This window comes from Asparagus officinalis, chromosome 3 (assembly GCF_001876935.1).
Source record: "Asparagus officinalis chromosome 3, Aspof.V1, whole genome shotgun sequence".
Taxonomy (NCBI): domain Eukaryota; kingdom Viridiplantae; phylum Streptophyta; class Magnoliopsida; order Asparagales; family Asparagaceae; genus Asparagus; species Asparagus officinalis.
Window position 1 is genome coordinate 99,390,224 of NC_033796.1, and position 22,030 is coordinate 99,412,253.

The following is a 22,030-nucleotide window of genomic DNA, read 5'->3' on the forward strand; positions in this document are numbered from 1 at the left end:
CTCTTAATTCCCAAAGACAACATCATCTTGCTATGCACACAGTTAAATAAACTACAGTTAGACTTTAGGAAACTCCAATCAGATTTGATTTTTCTTTAGTGCACAATGGCAACAACAACAAGAATAACGCATTAAAGCTAAAGTTTGTGTAGCTCAACTTAGAAAACTATGGTTAAACCGTTAAAAGATTCGTAAGTGGCAGTTTGCGAATCATCTACTACTGAGAACAAACTATGGTGAAGAAAGCTTCAAAGTGAAACTGCCTTCCTCTCCTTTTGTTTTATTTATTGGCTTTTCGCATTCGTACTAAAGAGTAGAACTTCTATTTGCATTAAGTAGATGTGAATCTGTGTTACCTCCTTTTGGAAGGTGAATATGATTTCTTCTTTACAGGGTACTGTCTTTTTTTTTTCAACCTGTCTGGCCTTTTAATCAGGACATTACATTTTGGTTCAATATATTAAAATAATAATATTTGATCTAATAATTTGATCATGATGCTTTTGAACATGAGTGAAACTCTCTCTCTCTCTCTGTGCGTGCGTGTGTGTGTAAATGTTGGGGGAAAAAAATCAAAGAACCCAACAAATAATTGCAACATTTTAAGCCATCTCCAGTTTTTTGCATTCATGTGTTTTACGTATACTTCTGAGCTTCAAGAGGATACACGCGAACATTTCCATTAATAAAAGAAAATACAACTCCCATGAGCTAGGCACCATTTTTCTGCTTTTTGGGTAGACGCAAATCCCCAAATCTTATTGCTCACCTTATAACTTTGCATTGTTGAGGAAGCAAAAGAGACAGACTAGCATCTTCTCATTTGCTGGGGGTTTCTATAGGCTATAGCTAACACTATTGATGGTGTGGATAAATTTGTGATACTTGTCACCTCTTGGAAAGAAAAGCATACTTATGAAGTTGTGAACATAAGAAGAATAGTCATTTTCTGTTTCCACTGGGAAGTAATTGCATAAAGCAACTTGGTATCCTTCATCTTGAACTTGCTGGATGGAGTATAAATAGGCCAGAATAGAGTCATGCAAAGCTCTCCACGTCAGATCAGTTACGTTTGCTATTAACTTATGTTGTATGTATCAATAGATTCGGGTATTGAAGTTCTCATCAATGGATTAGGCTACAGACCTGATTCCTTAAGAGTTACCTAGGTCAAATTAAGGTTTGTGATAATTCTCCATGCAAGTAAAATTTCAATTTTACCTATCATTCTGACTTGTTATACCTTGGAACATTTTCAAAAATTACTTTATATTGGAACATTTTCAAAAATTCCTTTATATTATCGGCCCAAGGTTTAGTTGTGGCTGTACAAAAATGTTTGAAATTGTCTCATTCTGTTAACAGTTACTGAATTCTTATAGCAGATAGGTTGACTCTTGAATTTAGTTCCTCTAACCATTACACCAAAACTCCGAAGTTATGGTGAGGGTCTAGAATTATAGTTTTATATTAATTCTAACATGCCCCCGCAGGTTGAACGCCCTTTTTTATGGGTCGAAACCTGGACTCACGCAGCGGTGTCAATTTTTAGAAAACCCGCTTAAAATTCGTGGCCGGTGGGATTTGAACCTGGGTTGCTCTGATACCATCTTAAATTTAGTTCCTCTAAAAATTACACAAAAACTCCGAAGTTATGGTGATGGTCGAAGATTATAGTTTTATATTAATTCTAACATTAACAATTATTTCCTGTTTTCCGACAGGCCGCTGATGTCGTACTTGCTGAAACAAGATGTGCCATGCACATGGTAAGAACAGACCTTCACGATTGCTTCTAGTGTTTTCGTCACTTTTCTTGTAAAATCAGTTAGTGTCTGAGAAGTGAATCAAACAGGTGTTTGAGGGCATAGCTTCTAATACAGGGAACACATTTCTTTGTAGCAGATATAGATGTTGAGAGTTCTACCAGAATATATAAAACTGGTTTCTACTGGAAAGTTGCTATTGTGAACAGAGATGACAGTAGCACCCAACACTGCTTTCTACTGGGAAGTTGCTATTGTGCATCCGTTGCCCTAAAATCTGCATGATTTTATTAGTTTCCTTCTGTATCTCTTAAACATCTCAATATATGACTGGGTTGAGTTTGCTTATTGGGATCTCTAATCAATGGAGAGTTATTTAAACATTGACATATTTTTTCTGTACTTGTTCAGTATGTCTGATGGAAATCAGTTTTAAGAGGAGGCAAACTATCCACATGATCCCTTTTGGATTTTCGAAAAAGCTTGGTTGCAACAGGTTTTTCTTTGTTTCTTTCTCTATTTGTATTTACTTCCTTTATTTTGTTTTATTTCTTTTCTGAGAACTAAGATGGTGGCTGAACTCGAGTATTTTTAAGGAGAGCATCACGACTACTGGCAGAAAGTAAAGAGCTCACAGATAGTGGAAACATACCTAAAAAAGACCGTATAACCTCCGAGTAACAAAAAGAACTCTTCTGAACCTAACCAGCAGTACTACATTGACAACCAGGATATTCTAAATGAGCGGCAATCAAGATTTTTTTTATTGCTACAATTGCTTAGTTCTTCAGTACAACAATGTCTTTGTGTTTCGGTTTTCTGAAAGAATAAATTTTCTAAATAAACCAATTCATATTTTTTTTTAAATCGACCCACTCCTGTTTTTTTTTACAAATATCGATCCACTTCGTGGCCACGTCAGTATCATGGCCACAAAGTGGGCCGATTTTTTGTTAAACGCGTTGCTAAATAGTCGGGGTTGCTAACCCCGACTATTTTGGACGCCCTGGGTAATTTACAAGCTAAATTAGTCGGGGTTCGAAACCCGACTAATTTAACACACTTTCTAATTGGTCGGGATTGGGAACCCCGACGAATTCGAAAGCCTTAGTTCGAAATGGTCGGGGTTCCCAACCCCGACCATTTAGCAGAGAGCAATACCCCAGTTGACGAGTTGAGTTGGAAAAATAGCCAAGGGACCAAATAGTCGGGTTTGTTAACCCCGACTATTTGTTCTGGGTCGGCCCTAGGCCCGTCCCCTATATAAGACCCCCAAACTTTCTCCCCCTCCCAACCATTCGTTCCCAGCCGCCACCCTCTCCTCAAAATCGTCGCTCTTCTCCCCCAAAACTCCTAGTTGCTACCGATCTCGGATTTCAACCTTAATTTTCGGCCGAATTTCATTGTGAAAGATTTATAAGGTAGTTTCTCTACATTCTCTCCTCTTTTAACATGTAGAAATCTAGGGTTCCTTAAAAACGAATTTCTAGGGTTTGAACTCTACTTGTAGTGGTTTATTTAGAAAATTTATTCTTGTTGTAGTTGTAATTAAACATTTAGGGCATAGAATGCTCAATTTTAGGGTTTAGGATTTGAGGGTTTAGGGTTGTAATTGGGGTTTAGGGTTGTAATTTGGGGTTTAGGGTTGTAATTGATAATATTTTTTAAACTTTTGCATTTAAATGATATAATTTTCTTTTGCATAGATTGAACAATATGATTTTTATTGTTTGCTCTTATGGTGAAAAAATTAATTATAGAATGAATAATATGCTAACGTACGTCGGAGGGGTAACGACGCCGTTAATGATCTCGTAATCATATAGTTATTGTGACTTGGTTAATGAATTACACTCAGTTACAGCAATTGACCCACGAGAGTACCGACTAAAAATAATATGCAATTAGCCCATAACTTTTGATAGAACGTCCGCAGTTGAGATCTCAAACGATCATCATATGAGTATTATGTTTAATTTAAGCAAGTCACAACCAACGATAGAATTGTTTATTGAAAATTTGCCACATAGTTCGTGCCAAATATTCAACCCTCCAAGAGAATTATCATACATGTTAAATTTGGGAGTTGAGTCTGATGGTTTTCTTTCTTCTTCGAGTGAAATGGAGCGGACTCAATTTCAATATCACAGTGGTGCACCTTTATTTGGTGGAACGTCAAATGTCATGAACAATTAAGTCCTTTATGAAAATATAAGGCCGTTAAGAGGGGCAATAGTTGAAGAGGATGAAAGAAGCAACACCTCTGAAGGTGAAGATGAAGATAGCTCATCAATTGATAGCATACAATTTGTGAGTGAAGATGATGAAGAGAATTCGAATTGGCCCAATGAACTTATGTTAATAATGAATATATTGAGTACGAAGAACCACCTGTAGGCTGTCAAAAATTACTACAACGTGATCATCATGATGGCAATCACCCCTGTGTTTCTCAGTGATGAGAGTTACAAGTTGATGACTCTCATACTGTAAAAAGCCAAATGCAAAGATTACACAATGACGATCTTTGTAGAACTTGGAAAGAAATTACAATTAACGATATCTTTAAAGCAAAACGTGGGGCTCACCCCTCGTTCAAACTTAAAACGCGAGGGTCACACCTGCGTCCAAACTCAAAACACGAGGGTCATACCCACGTTCAAACTTAAAACACGAGGGTCACCCTCGCGTTTCACAGGCTAAACGCGAAGGTCGCTCCAGAATGCGAATCTCGCGTTTGACTTGTTCAAACACGTTTTGAACGGTTCCAAAACTATTTGGACGTAATGAGGGCATTAAACCCCTATTAAGAGCAATTTAAGGGGTCGGTTATATCCCTATAACCCTATAAATACCTGAGAAATCAGCTAAAACCAAGTCTTTTGGATCCTAGGAGCTTCTTGAGAACCCAAGGGGGGACCTTTAGAGCCTATAAGGGAGAGCTCGAGAAGGTTTTTGGAGAGCCTTTAGGGGAGGCTTTGGAGCCTTTTGCCGATCTCAGGAGGTTTCGTCTCTCTGCAATCAAGACGGGATAACTGATCCTCTCAAGATGTCGACGTTGAAAGTTACAATTTGACGACTTCAACGACAACGAACGAGAGTTACAACTTGACGACTCTTGCCTCTTCAGAAACCAGAGTACAAAGGTTACAATCTGACAACTTTTGTATTCTGAGGAGATTTGATGCAGAGGTGACGCATAGACTACAACTTGACGATCTCTGCATCTTCGAAGCCAAACACGACCTTCGCGTTTCATCAATAAACGCGACACTCACGTTTCATTAACAAAACGCGACCTTCGCGTTTCATCAACTAAACGCGGAGGTCACCCCCACGTTCAAAAGCTAAATGCGAGGCTCACCTCCGCGTATTGAAGCTAAACAAGAATCTCTCATTTTGACTGTTTCAAATCACTTGAACAATTACCCATTTAATGGGGGCGATTAAGCCCCTATTAAGGAGCAATTTAAAGGGTCAGTTATGTTGGCCTTCTTGTTTTGATGATGATTTACAAACAATTTACTACTAATGTTGTTTGTCTAGTGTTTGTGTTTTTGTATTTATTCTAGGCAAACAACGAGTTGGAGGATGGATGGAATAGCGCTTCAACGACGATATCAAATGGAGGTTGGCGGAATTGTGGAGTGAAGCAATATGCAATTCAAGTTAAAGATCAAGTTCAAGCTTCATCCGCAAATATATCAAGTCAAGCCTATTGAAGATCAAGATCAAGCTTTGGTATATTTAGTTTAGGTTTTATATTATGTGTGTTAGATACTCTAAGCTCAATATCATATACACACACGTATTTGGTTTCTATGCATATATATAGTTATATATATACATGCATGGTTTTGAGTTTTCATGCTTTGGACACACTTGCAAAATACATGAGTTTTCACAAATAAAAATTTCAATTTGAGAAATTCTTTTTCTAACATGTGTGTTTTCATGTTTACAAACATTTCGCAAAGTTTCATCAAGTTTGAAATTGATTTGTTATGTTTAAAGGAATTTACAAATTCACGTTTTCGTTCGTGCACATGTTCGTGCATGTTTTACAAAACTGATAAGTTTTCACAAATGAGAAGTTATATTTGAAACATTCTTTCTCTGACATGTTTATCTACATGTTTATAAACTTTCCTCCAGTTTTTACTATTTTTGGAGTTGATTTACTATGCCCAATTGATTTTACAAAATCGTGTATCACAGCAGATTTTCAGAAACTGTATTTTTGTGTTCAAACATTTATTTCTCTCAACTGGGAAATGATTTTTCAGAAATTCTTTCTCTGACATGTTATTCTACATGTCTAGAACATTCCCACAAAATTTCATAATTTTTGGAGTTCATTTGGTTTGGGCTTTTGTTTGAGGTATTGGGAGGCTATAAATACCCCCTTATACCTCAGTTTTAAGACATCAAAGAGAATGTTTTAAAATAGTTTAACAAAGGTTTAAACTTGTTTAGTGCTTGTTAAAGTTTGGTTTAAAGAGCTTTTAATTGAGGGTTTGAGTTTGTGAATTCAATTTCACAAGAGCAAGTGGAGATCATCCTTGGTGTTTGAGCATTCATTCTTCTCCCTCTCTCTTGTCATCTATAGAGAAGTTTCCTTAAACTCAATTCTAGCATTTTATAAGTTTGTTCTTAATTTCATAAGCTAGATTTCATATTGAGTTTATATTGTTTTATCTCTTTGTTCACACACAACCTATTGAGCTTATTGTATTTACATTCATAGTATAATTTGGGGTTGTGGGTTTGTGACTTAGAGTTGTGCTTAATTGAGTTCTCACCTTGTTAGAGAGAACAATCATTGATTTATATTGTGTTTAATTGTGAGGATTCACTTGTAATACACTTGTACAACGAGAGAAGTGTGTGGTGAGAGACGGGGTCGAATCCAAGAGGAGTGGCGTCGGTTGACGTGCCTAGGGAGAGGTTGTAACCGAGCACTTGAGGAGGAGGACACGGGCTAGGACCAACACTTAGTGTGTGAGGTGTGATTACATAGTGATTGTATTGTGAGGTGTAAACGTTGTTCGGGTGAACGTAGAAAACCCGGTTGTGATAGTGGAGATCTCCTCGAGGTGAGGAGCGGGGACGTAGGTCGTGGGGACCGAACCTCGTAAACATATCGTTTTGTTTGTGATTGCATTGGCGTACTTTTACATTCGTGCTTATTATTCATATTGCCTTTGTCAATTGCTCATTGTTGTTTTTTCCCTCTATCTAGCTTATGATTAATTCACCCTTGTGTAAATTTTATATCCTTGCACATATATTGTCTATATCTCTTTGTTAGGATATATTTTATTGTTCATATATCCTTACACATATTTCTATCATATAGGATATATCACCTTGTGTACATTACATATTCTTGCACATAACTCTTTATATATCTATCTTGCAAGAATATATTTGTTAAGTAATTTTAATTGGCATTTAATCGGATTAGATTAGCATAAGACCCTAATCACCCCCCCCTCTAGGGTCTAACAAGTTACACCCCTTAAAACCCTGTAAATAGCTAATTTCACATCATAAAAAGGGAGGAACTTTGATTGGCTTTTTGTTGGAGCATTGTTGGAGCTTTCGGCTTGGCTCTTTGAACCATTCTCGGTTGAAGAATTTGGAGATTGACTGTTTAGCCTATTTTTGTTAAAAGGATCACATTTCCTTTTTGAAATTAACTCTGCTACAGAGTTCTTAAACTTGTTTAGAGTTCTAAACTTGCCTCTCAAGTTCTTCCCGTCGTCAAGGTCAAGAGGAATAGACGAAGCTCTGCGAAGCGAGGTGCTCGGATCATCAACGGGATACAAGATTCAAACTCCCATCACTACCAAGAAGAACCTAGTTTTAAATAAAGAGAAGGATCTCTATTGATTCCTTCTTTCTTTTGTAAATCGGGAGAATGATAAGAAGAATTATAATTTTTTTTTCTAAGTTGGTTAGAGAGAGATTACTTTGAGAGATTGTGTTCATTCTCTTCCTAAGACAGTTAGGGAGATTAATACAAAATCAGTTATTCTCATTTATTCTTTAAATTTTTTCTCGCAAACAAAAGATGACGACTCTGCTGGAGACTAGCTTTTTCACTAATGAAGAAGTAGTGGCGTAATTCAACACCAACCTCGCTGGAACTACAGTCGAAACTCTGACCGTGGAGTTCGGTCAAGCCAAGTATGAGGAGTTTCTCTCCTCCGGATCCCTTAGCCCTAAGGCTATGCGAAAGATTCGCAAAGTCTCTAAAGAGACTAAAGCTCCTCCCACTGTTGATTCATCAAAGAAGCATCTCTCATCTGGATCATACTGTTCATACAATCCCCTCTCTGAAGGAGAAGACCTGGTTTCAACTGAACTCGTCAACCGAGTTGGAGACCTTACACCCGTGCCTAAAACAAAAAGTATCGGGTCACAAGAGGCCAATTATCATGGCTAACTTGATCATTATAGATAGTGACATCACTGTGGAAGCCTCAAATCAGGCTAAGAAGAACGCTGCTCGACGAAGGAGAAGATCTCTACGATGAGCACAACTCCGAGAAAGTCGATCTTTCAATCAACGCGAAGTTCACCTTTGTGAGCCTCAACGTGACCCTGAGCTCCGTGTTTCTATTCTAGAATGTGAGCCTCGCATTTATGTGTCCAAACATGAGCCTCGCGAGGGCCAAATTGAACGAGACCCTCAGTGGTGCGTTTTACAACCAAAACGCGAAACTCAAGACCGTGTTGAACATGAACCTCAGCTTCGTGTTTCTCAGTCAAAAAGCGACCCTCATGTTCCCATTCTCAAACACGACCCTCACGTCACTGCTGAAGAACGTGACCCTCGCGTATTGATCACATATGGAGACCCTTGTGTTGCTAAGCCAAAATGCGGACCTCGCATTCCAAGTGCCAAACACGACCTTCGCGTCCATGCTTTCGAACGCGACCCTCACGTCTCTTCTCCTCAACGTGACCCTTGCGTTTTAGTGTGACTCTTGCATTATTAATGCTAAACACGATGTGTCAAGTCGTGTTCAAGCTGGCCGACATAGACTTCAAATCCATCAAGAACCAATCCCGTCCAGCTAAAGATAGGGGGTTCCAATTAAAACCTCACGTTCAGTGAGTAACTACTCTCGAGTCTCTACAACAGATTTGAGAGAGTTCATGTTAAGAGAAAGACCGGGTCAATGAGTCGCTCATCCATGTCAATGTGAACGACTAAGTTCTACGGTCCTCTCGGGATGTTAATGCTGCTCACATGCGGCCAAGCCCTCGGTGTTCATCCGATTAACGAACGTCGCTTTACCCAGTAAACGATAACATTTTTACAAGAAGAGGACTTCGGAGGATGAATACTTTGGAGTCACTTTTAACATGGTGAGTATAGGGAGATCATCAATCCCTAATTCCGACGTGGCAGAGATAGATCAGTCCCCTGGCTTGAAAGAGATCCTGAGTGAGTTTGGTGGAATCTATTAGCACACTCGAACTAGAAAGAGAGTCATACCTCCTATCAACTACCGAAAGTTGGCTAAAGGAAATGAGTCTAATGATGAACACTCATCTATCACAGAATCTCAATCCTCTAGCTCTTTCGTAGAACACGAGAGATCTACTTATATGACGAGATACCCTGAAGTTCTTGTGAAGAGACATGATGAGCAGGAAGTCATGCTCAAATCACAGCAGGAGGCCATCAATGAACTCCGTATCCTGATGGTCCAGATTGTCGCAGGCAGGGCCAAGTCCCAGAAGATGGACTCGCTGGCAAGACAAAAATCTTCCTGAAGAGGTGGATCATCTTCATCCTGACCTCCCACAAGTAGGAGGAAGGAAAAAGCAATTGAGACTTCCGGTCAGGAAGCTCATCATATCATCCAGTCCACAAAATTGATAGAACTAGAAGCTCGTCTCAATGCCATTGTCAATAGAAGCAAGCTTCAAGATGAGGGAGTTGTTAAGCCCTATCTTGCAGAGTGGGATACAACCCTTTATCCTCCAAAATTTGAAGTCCCAACTCTACGAGCTTTTGACGGCACGAGATCACCGGACCAACATATCTACTATTTTAAGTCACAGACTAGGAATATGATATCAAACGACACCATACTGGCTTGTTTGTTCATTGACACCCTCAAGAGAGTTACCTTTGAATGGTTCAGGAAACTGCCTATCGAATGTATCCAGAAGTGGACGGATCTAGAGAAACTATTCTTGTCAATATTCTTTGAAGACGACGCATATGTCTCTGTCCCTACCATTCTTGCCACTAAGCAGGAGAAGGGAGAACCCATCAAAGCCTTCGTCGAAAGATTCTGAAGCGTGGCTCTTCGATGTCCGTCAGGTATGATACAGTCTACACTGGTGAAAACCTATTGACACAACCTGCAAAACAATCTCCTAGCCTAAATAGGGGTCGCAGAATGCCATTCCTGGAGATAACTAGTCTCCAAGGTGAACAGGCTCAAGAAATTGTGGTCAGGCTCAAAGCTGAAGAAGAAATTAAGAAGGGTTAAAACTGAAGATGATGTTCGACATCATGCGAGCATATCATCGTTTCAGAGTGGGGGTTGGTTATTTGGAATTGAATCTTCTAAGTTATCATGTTCAATAATACACCTCTATCAACTTTAAAGATCTTTCCCAAATCAACTTATCAATCTTCCCTGGCTAAGATTATAAGGCCACAACACTATCAAGTTAACAGTACACCTTTGATAGTCAAAGTCGTTCGACATCAAGCGAGCACGTCATCATTCCAGAGTGGGGGTTGGTTATTTGGAATTCATTGAAGTTGTCATGTTTAACAAAATACCTCTATCAACTGCAAATTTCTTCCCCAACAAAGATGATAAGGTCACAACACTATCAAGTTAACATGACACCTCTGATAGTCCCCAATTGGATTCGTGATACCATGCACCAATAATGTAGCAAAGCACAATGCCTTGCTACTAGGAATGCAATTGGCCGAGAAATCTATATTCGACAACTTGAAGCTTACGGTGATTCCCAATTCGTCAATTATGTCTTGTACGTCATATTACCCAAACGATCCAAAGAAAGCGGCCGCCGTCAAACGAAGGCCCTTCGATGAGGCTTCTCGAACATTTGGGATGTGAGGAGTCAAGACGTAAAACATGATTAAATTCGTCAAACATCACAAATAGTCCACGACAATGGAACTCAATTCGTTGATCACGGTTTCCAAAAATTCTGCAATAAGTTCAGAATTCAGGGTGCCACATCAACGACATATTATCCACCAACTAATGACCTTGCAAAAACTGTCAACAACCATTGTGAAGCTTCTCAAAAAGTTTGTCTATAAAAGTCAACGCGGCTGGAGCGCCTATGGTCATGATGCATAAGACAAAAGAGAAATTCAATCCTAAATGGGATAGACCCTTCGTAGTAGAGTCAGTCTACTCGAACAGAGCTTGTCGTCTCATTAATCAAAAAGGTGATAGGCTCATGATGCCAATTAATGGGAAATTTCTTAAGAAATATTACCTCTGAAAATCATGAGACCCTCTTTTATTCCTCCTCTGCAGAGTCTTAGTCAAGACTGAGGGTTGTTTATTTGTTATTGTCAAGTTAACAATACACCTCTAACAATGAAAATCTCTCCGAGGAGTAATTTGATTTATCAATCTTCTTCGGAAGAAAGTAAATCAATACTGTCAAGTTAACAAGACACCTCTAATAGTACAAGCACTTCAACATGTATCACCACCAAAATCAACTTATCAATCTTCTCCAACAAGATGATAAGGCCTCCAAAGTTGACATGTTTAACAAGACACATATGTCAACTACAAAATTCACACAACCATCCCTAGTCGTTATATCGACGAGGTAACATTACACTTCTGACGATTAACATCACCACGGAGTTCAAATTCAGCTTGTCTCATTCCTAATGTTGCAAGCTTTTTCAAACTAAAATAAACTTGTCAATCCTCTTTAATAGGATGACAAGTCTGTTAGACCCTAAGGTCGCTATGAAAGAATCCTAGAGGGGGGGGGGGGGGGGGGGGGGGGGGGTGTGAATAGAGTTTATGCTAATCTAATCCGATTTTATGTCAATTAAAACTAATTAACAAATATATCCTAGTAAGTATGATATGCTACAAGATATGTGTAAGGATATACAATATAAACAAGGGTAAACAATATGATCATACAACAATGGCGATATAACAATATGCAAGAAAAAATACGCTAATGCCAAACCCAAATACAAGAAAATGATCACGGAGTTCAGACCTTCCGTCCTACGTCTTCGCTCCCTACTCCCAGGGAGAATCCACTACACAACCCGGTTTGGAAGCCGGAACTTCTCTACACACCCGGTTTTCTAGCTAACCGAAAACTCTACACACTCGGTTATCAAGTCAACCGACAACTCTCACAAATCCTCACAAAGTACATACACAAGCTACAACCTCAAGTGTTAGTCCTCACGTATCGACACCCTCAAGTGCTCGGAATTATCACCTTTCACTAGGCCACCGACGCCACTCCTCTCGGTGTCAACTCCGTCCTCACCACACACTCCTCTCGGTGTACAAGTATATTACAAAGTGAACTTCACAATTAGACACACAACAAATGATTGTTCTCTAAACAAGGTGAGAACTCAATTAGGCATAACTCAATGTTACTATCTCTCATAACCCCAAATATATTATGAATGCAAATATAATAAGTTCAAGTGGGTGTGTGTAACAATGAGATTAATCAAATCTAAACTCAATATAAAACTAGCTTTAAAGAAGATACTCAAACCAATAAATATAAAGCTAGAAAAGAGTTTAGAAAACTTCTCAATAGATGACAAGAGATGGAGGGAGAATAGTTGATTGCTCAAACTCCAATAGATGATCTCCTCAAGCTCTTGTGGAATTGAATTCACAAACTCAAACCCTCAATTGCTTAAAAGCTTCTAAACAAACATTAAACAAACCTTAAACCCTTGTTAAAACTTTGTTAAAACATTCTCTTGGATTATTGAAGAGCTGAAGGCAATGGGGTATTTATAACAACCTAAGACATCAGTCAAAACCCAACTGAAAAGATAAAAAAGCTCTCAGAAAACACTGCTAGAAACTAGCCGTTACTGTGCAACGGCTCTTTCATAAGTCGACTTGTGAGTCGACTTATATGAGTCGACTCAGTAGAAGAAAAATCATAACTGCGCTGCACTTCGTGAGTCAACTTATGAGTCGACTCATGAGTCGACTCATGAATCGACTAAACATGCACAGACCTAAAGTGCACAGAAAAACTCAACTTTAAACTGGATTTAAAAATATTAAATAAATTCTAAAAAATATAAAACTTTGGGAAATGATTATAAACATGATAATAAACATGTTACAAAAACTGGTTTTCAAAAAGGACTTCCCAAATATAAAATATCATTATTTTTTAAAATAGTCCAAAAACATGAAAACTAAACATACATGCTTTTGACATTTGACTTAAGCAAACTTTTGAAACTCTACAAAATGATTTTATAGACTTAAAGAAAGATGTAAATTATTGTTATGAAGTCTATAAACTAGAAACACAATATTTTCACAAATATGCATATTCTATGCAATATTTTCTAAAACACAATAATAAATATGAAATATGTTATTTCATATTTATGAACATGAAAACTCAAACTATGTATGTATATATATATATATATATATAACTATATATATACATAGAAACCAAACATATATGTATATATGAAACTAATATACATGGAGACCAAAACTAAATTGTGTATATATATATATATATATATATATATATATGAAAAACAATATAATGTGTGTGTATATATGATTGAGATTAAAGTACTAACACACATAATATAAACCTAAACTAATGTTACCCAAGCTTGATCTTGATCTTCATTGTAGCTCAACTTGGCAAACTCGCGGATGAAGCTTGAACTTGGATCTTGAGCATGAATTGCAAGGCTTCACCTACTATTTCCGCCAACCTCCATTTGATATGATCGTTATGGCGCAATTCCATCCATCCTCCAATATGTTGTTTGTCTACAATTGATATAAAAACATAAACACTAGACAAACAACATTAGAAGTAAATTATTTGTAAATCATCATCAAAACAAGAAGGTCAACAATCTCCCCCTTTTTAATAATGGCAAACAATTTACAAAAAGATATATGCATGAAAGGAAATTGAATATATAATATTATAATTATCATGCTTATAAACAAAAAGAATATACTCACAATATTTCTCCTCATTTGACAACATCAAAAAGGGGACAAAAGATGAAGAGAGCGAAAGCTCCCCCTACAAATAAGCATGGGTGAGTATAAAACAATTATAGAGATTTCTCCCCCTATCAAAATACCTTATGGAATATATGCATTAAAGACCAGGGCAAATATGTGAGCAAGCATAGATGAAAACATGCTAAACACAACTCACATACATAAAGACATTGAGAACACATATAAATATATCAATATGAAAATAGTGTCTCATTACTCAAACATAAAAACAATGTATAAAATAGATTTATGAAATCAAAAGAAAGAAGACATGAGAATCATGCAAAAAGTTTTTAAAGAAAACAAATCAACCTAATGAAATCATAAATCACAAATAAATCACATAAAAATAAACCAATATAAAAATGGCAAGAGAGGCGACAATATCAAGCTCTTGAGCTTGTTCCAACCCATATAAATATTTTTAGCATCCGATAAACAAGATTTAGAAATAAACACCCAATAAACCCGGGAGGTTATATAAATATAAACCTCTCATGAAAATTGAAACTCATAGTCATGAAAACAAAAGATTTTGATCAAAGAAAAATTGTTTTCATATTTAAAATTTTCAAAGCATATTTTAAAAACAAGGAAAAAGAAAAATAAAAAACACTAAGGTCTTGGTAATAAAAAATAAAAATCATTTTGGCACTCAAGCGTTCTTGTTGCTGGATTGTTTAGGGACATGACCCCTATCAATAAAGCTCAAAGCCCTAGGGTTATGAACCCTCTTGGGCACATGTGGTGCACTAACACGGTCATAACAATAATCGTGCAAATGACCCTTCCGATTGCAATTTGTGCAATGAAAGAGACTCATTTGTTTTTGTGGACCATTAGCTCGTGCACGGGAATCATTTGCAAATAAAAATTGGCTTTTAAAATTATTTTGCAAATGAGAAACATCATTAAACAAAGGTGGTTTAATTGAGAAATTTGGCAAGTTTGAACATTTTTTCAAATCATAACAAAACTTTACCAAATGGCCAAATCTACCACAAAGATCACATTTAAAAATATGTGGTCTACTAGAAACATTTAGCAAACGTGATTTTCTTTTCAAATCAAAACAATATTCGGCCAAATGACCAAAACGATCACAATGATCATACTTGAACACACTAGCATGCTTATGATGAACTTTGTGAGAATGAGCATGTGAATGTATAAGTGTAAAAGATGAAGAAGCTACATGAGGTGCACAAGGAGCATTAGAATTCTTATGTTTTTGTACATCATAACAGAACTTAGCTAAATGACCTTCACGGCCGCAAATAGAACACTTATAAGTTTTGCTATACATGTGTGCATAATGAGTGGATGATTTTGACTTAGTCTTGGCACACATATTCACAAGCTTCTTATGGTTGTTAATGCAAGTAGTTAGAGTTGAATCTAAAGAAGAAATACAGTTTTTAACATTGTTCAACTCATCAATAGGCACATATGCATTAACATTAGAAGTAGAACATAAATAGCCATTTATGAAAGAGGCAATATCATTTTTATGCTCTCTACTTCTAACATAGCATTATTTTTAGCATGAGATAAGCTAGTGATGGATGAGGTTAATTTTTTATTTTTCAAATTTAACATATCATTGTTTTCTTTAAGCATAATATTTTCTTTTGCAATGACATCAAATTTGGACACTAGTAACTCATGATAGGATTTCAAATTAACATGCTTGCTTTTTTAAATCAATAAAATCATTTTGCAATTTCTTGTAGGCATGCGCTAATCTATCATATGCATAAGCGAGTTCATTAATAGATAGATCATCATCGGATTCCGAATCGCTTACCACACTAGGGCTATCGCCTAGTGGTCGTGTGCATGATGAAGCTCCAATATTACTTGAGGAAGAATCTGTCGGAATCCTTTGGATCTCCTTGAAGTTACCATGATGTGCTTCTATGAATATCCACATTTTGTAAGCACTATCAAAATGAGCAAGCTTGTTAGAAATAGAAGAATCAAGTGCATTAAGCATATATTCTAACACAATCTTGTTCATGAAAAATAATCTTTTGTTAGTTTTACTCCACTTGGATTTCTCCATAGTGGATACAATATAAGCATTATCAATAACTCCCCATAAATCAATATTTTTAGATTGCACAAATAGTTTAAATCTAGAAGCCCATTGTGCATAGGGAAAATTAATGAATTTAGGAGCAACATTTGATTCATAGCCTAACAAAGGTGCACAATTCATGTCCATGATCTTTAACTTTATGTGCAAGCAAGACAAATAAAATCTACACAAGATTAGCACAAAAAGATAACTCTGGGGGGGGGGGGGGGGGAGGATGAATAAGGTTTATGCTAATCTAATCCGATTTTATGTTAATTAAAACTAATTAACAAATATATCCTAGCAAGTATGATATGCTACAAGATATGTGCAAGGATATACAATATAAACAATGGTAAACAATATGATCATGCAATAATGACGATATAACAATATGCAAGAAAAAATGTGCCAATGCCAAACCCAAACACAAGGAAATGATCACGGAGTTCGGACCTTCCGTCCTATGTCTCCGCTCCCCACTCCCGGGTAAAATTCAATACACAACCCGGTTTGGAAGCCGGAACTTCTCTACACACTCGGTTTTCTAGCTAACCGAAAACTCTACACACTCGGTTATCAAGTCAACCGATAACTCTCACAAATCCTCACAAAGTACATACACAAGCTACAACCTCAAGTGTTGGTCCTCACATATCGACTCCCTCAAGTGCTCGGAATTATCACCTCTCACTAGGCCACCGACGCCACTCCTCTCGGTATCAACTCTGTCCTCACCACAGACTCCTCTCGGTGTACAAGTGTATTACAAAGTAAACTTCATAATTAGACACACAACAAATGATTGTCCTCTAAACAAGGTGAGAACTCAATTAGGTACAACTCAATGTTACTATCTCTCACAACCCCAAATATATTATGAATGCAAATACAATAAGCTCAAGTGGGTGTGTGTAACAATGAGATTAATCAAATCTAAACTCAATATAAAACTAGCTTTAAAGATGATACTCAAACAAATAAATATAAAGCTAGAAAAGAGTTTAGAAAACTTCTCAATAGATGACAAGAGATGGAGGGAAAATAGTTAATTGCTCAAACTCCAATAGATGATATTCTCAAGCTTTTGTGGAATTGAATTCACAAACTCAAACCCTCAATTACTTAAAAGCTTCTAAACAAACATTAAACAAACCTTAAACCTTTGTTAAAACTTTGTTAAAATATTCTCTTGGATTATTGAAGAGTTGAAGGCAATGGGGTATTTATAACAACCTAAGACATCAGCCAAAACCCAACTGAAAAGACAAAAAAGCCCTTAGAAAATACTGCTGGAAACTAGCCGTTACTGTGTAATGGCTCTTTCATAAGTCGACTTATGAGTCGACTTATATGAGTCGACTCAGCAGAAGAAAAATCATAACTGTGCTGTACTTCGTGAGTCGACTCATGAGTTGACTAATGAGTCGACTAAGGTCGAGCCGAGGGAAATGAAGCTGATTACGCATGTCATTGGAAGTTATATGCATTTGCCGGAAAGACACATAATGGGTATTTTAAGATCATAGAATACTATGGTGTTCACACATGTAGCAATTCAATGTTCGAGCAAGATCACAGTGGTGCTTCCGACTCTTACATAGCTCGGTTGATTATGCCAAAATTAAAGAAGCAGCTTGAACTAAGACCCGATAATATAATTGATAGAGTGTTGCATATGAAGTTAATTGAAATATCGTATAGTAAAGCGTGGAATGCAAGGAGAATTGCTATGAAAAAAAATATTTGGTGATTGGGAGAAGTCTTACGCGACACTACCTCAATATCTTGATGTGATCAAAAGAAGCAATCCTAGATCTGAATATAAACTCATAGCCAAAGAGATCAATTCAGGACTTCATCAATTCACTTCTGTATTTTGGGTATTTGGTTCTTTGATCGAGAGATTTAAATTTTGTCGGCAGGTTCTTAGCATTGCTGGCACACACTTATATGGTAAATATAAGGGTGTATTGCTTGTCGCTACAGGAGTAGATGCAAAATGGTGGCTTATTTTCTTTGGCATTCGTAGTTGTGGAGGTCGAGAGTAGTGAAAATTTAGAATGGTTTTTTTTCTTGCATTCATATATTTTTAATGTGTTGCCTCCTAGAAAAATTATTTTTATATCCGATAGGATGAAAGGTATTCCAAGAGCATTGTACATGAGATTTGGCTCTCATCACAATCACTGCTATTGATTACGACATTAGAATTAATTTTAAAAAGAGCTTTGATCAGATACATTTACAAAACTTTCTTTGGCAAGCGGGTGTTACACCCGAAACGTGTGTGTATGATTAGATACAAGATCAAATCAATGCAACATCTCAAGCTGCACATGACTGGATTGAGCGTAGTTTGGGAAGTGATTACGTCGACCGGTGGGCACTAAGTAAAGATGGAGGAAATCCTATTGCATGATGACAACTAATTGTTCTGAAAGCTTTAGCGGTGTACTTAAGGGAGCTCGAGCAATGCCTATACAAGCGTTGGTTGCGAGGACATTTTATAGACTAATGTTTGGTGGGAAAATTGAAGAAGAAAATTGAGAATATTTATTGTATTATCTCTCTAACTGGCTTAGATAAAGAATGAATACAATTCTCTCAATACAATTTCTCTCTAACTAACTTAGAAAAAGAAATTATAATCTTGTTATATCAGAATCCCAATTTATAAAAGAGAAGAAGATCAACGGAGATCCTCCCCTTTGTTTAAAACTAGGTTCTTCACGGTAGCAATGAGATGCCTCCCTCGATGTTCGTATCGAGTTTGCTTCTCGTTGACGATCTGATATCTCACTTTACTAGAACAGTTAATGTAAACTTGTATGGTAAGTATGAAAAGAACTCTTAAGAGTTTATGAACTCGGGACAGTTTAAACTCTGTGAAAAGAGTTGTTGTTAATCCGAAAATTTGGTTAATGAATTGAGCTATCTGTTGCTGAAAAGATACCTCAAATCTCCTTCCGAATCAGCCCAAAACGAGATATCTTTTTCCAAAGAATGCCAATCCCCCCCCCCCCAAAAAAAAATCTGATCCAAAATCTCATCCTTCCAAAAAATTCCAACCCCCCCCCCCCCAAAAAAAAATCTGATCCAAAATCTCATCCTATTACTTGGTTGAGTCGATTGGATATTTATAGGAGGATAAGGGGGTGCAACTTACCTCTTAATCCAATCCTAAGTGGGTGAGAATCCCTCAATACGTGGGGAAAACGGTTTGAAACCGTTCAGCTCGTGTTTGTACGAGTCAAACGCCTCAAGCTGGCATTCTGGAACCAAATTCTGCCTCTCATACTTAGGATGTAGAGTTAAGCATTCGCCTAATGCTAAAACGCAATGGCCGCATTGCGTTTTGAAGCTGAAACACAGAGGTTGCTCTGTGTTTTTTAAGAGATTGTAGGTTTGTAACCTCTCCTGCTAAAGTGTTGCAAAGACCATTATTCTGTAATCTTCGCTTTAGCTATTTTGAGATGAGAGTCGTCAGACTATAACTCTCGCTGTTGATTGTGAAGCATGTCAAATTAGAGCTTTTCATCGATTGTCGTGCAGATCGTTGAATTGTAACCTTTCTTAATCTACGTGAAAATTCTCTAATTGTAGCTTTCGTTTATTGACGTGAAAGTCATTTGTCTATAACTTTCATTGTCGAAATGTTGATGTAGAAGTCGTCAAGTTGTAATTTTTATTATTGAAATTTGATAGGGATCAACTATCTGTTGTAATTTTCAGACAGCCTATAGAACCCCCTCCAAAGTTTTCAAAGTTCACGATTGACTGGAACGAATTTTCAGAATACTTTGGATCCCCAAATTAATTTGAGATCTTTTATTGAATGATGGTTCACCATATCTGTTTTGAAGATATTACGAATTCGATTATAGAAACTTGCTATATGTCACAGTTTTGCGACTTCTTCACTAATTTCCTTGAGATCTCCTTTGGTAATGATGAAACTCATACTTCCGACGAACGCGTAGAAGTAGTTAAGATAGTTCTGATCTCCTTAAACCAAACAAGATAACTTTTGTGTCTTAATGACAATGAACTCAGCCGAACAAGCTAAAGCTCAAATCCTCATCGTTAGATCCATTAGTAGGATTAACATTTTCTTCTTCTTCGACAACAGGAATAACAACATTTCCAGCTGTAGGGTGAAAATTTGATTCTTCCGAAGGAAGGAGTTTCGTTTGTATTTATAAGAAAGCTTATTACAAACTAACAAATCAAATGTTTACAACAGAAGCAGAGGGAAGGCCCTCTTTGTTTTGTGTGGGGACTTTAGGTGGCTATAGGACGCTTCGCTCGATGCTCGGGTCGAGTCTGCTTCCCTTGGACCGTTTGAATGAGGTTGCTGGAGAGCTTCAGTTCGCAGTAGAAGCTCGGGGCAATGGAGTTCGGGTCTGCTTGGTTCGTCGGCGATCGGAGCTCGGAACTAGGCAGCAGTGCTGTAATGCAAGGATTTGCTAACAGCTTGGTCTCAACTCTTTTTTTTCCAAGTTTTGCGACCTCTCTTCCATCGTGCTGGAAGGGGTTTTTTTAAATGAAAGAAGGACAGCTTGACTTCTCCTTGAATTGTGGGATGTGACCACATCCTCTTCAGAGACGTCTCGCTGTTCCTCGATACCATGAACGGTCATTCCAGGGATTGTGCTCTATGTCCTGTCACCTACGATGGGAAGGCCCATTCTTGTATGTGAGGCAACAAACGACTGCTATCCGAGTGGATTTGACCAGCATTAATGAACCGCATTTATGAGTTCGCAGATCGATGAAGTGTCTGTCCGATCACTTGTACTGTGCGCGACCGCCCGGCGTGCTTTGAGCACGACGCTTTCTCCTTTCCGGTCAGGAGAGGCGGTGAAGTAGGTGTACAGTACTCGAGTGGGTCTAGCCAGCTTGCCGAGTGCCGGCGGATCCACCTCCAGACTCAGACAGCCGAGGTGAGTCGCATTTATGAATGCTCAGGTTGACTCGACACCTGTCCAGTCCCTTCGCGCTGTGCGCACTGCGAGCGGCCGTTTGACGGTCCTGGGGTACTGTGCTCTCTCTCCCTTCGGGTCGAGAGAGATGGGAAGGTCCATCTCAGCACGTGGGGTAGTGGATATCCAGCTGTACTGACGGTTTTGGGGCTTGCTGGCGGATTCGACTCCGAACTCGGGCAGGCGAGTTGAGCGAAGAGCAAATTTCCGCCATCCTGATCGCTCCTGACTCATGCTGGCGAGTCGACCGTTAGGCGAACCTGGACTTGAGTACAGTCGACGTCTACGCGGTTTAGGTCCGTGCCAGAGAATTGGGCGTGCGAACTCTTCTCGTAGGCAAATTTCCTGTAGACCCATAGAGGTATTTTTTACCGTCTACAAGACCCCCTTCAAAGTTTTCAGACCTAAACTGGCTTGCGTGTGGTCTGGAATACTTTGAATGAAGAAATTGTTGGCGAAGCAAGTGCCTTCGATTTCTCTTAGGATTTTTAGCAAATCCTCAGCTATCAACGGGTTTGATGTGCCTTTACCGATTACCGTTTGAATCGGGCTAGCCATACTATTCTCCTCAGTATGATGAGTTGTCGAACAGTTTCTCTTAGGCTTAATGCTAAGATTTCTGCTCTAACCCTTAGCCATCTGGGGCGTGGGTTTCAACCGTTTAAGCAAGGTCATTCTTTTGGCTTTGTTCGTAATTTTACCTTTGAGGGCGAATGCATCGTCAAGGCGAAATTAGTTTTTGAGAGCCAATTTTCGCGCGCCTCGTGGGGTTATGCCCAGTATTTGCAGGCGAAACCCTTCCTTTTGTAGGCGGAATCAGATCTGACGGAAGATGAGCCACGTGTCTGCTGATAGAGCCTCGTGCTTCCCAGCTAAGACATTGGATCG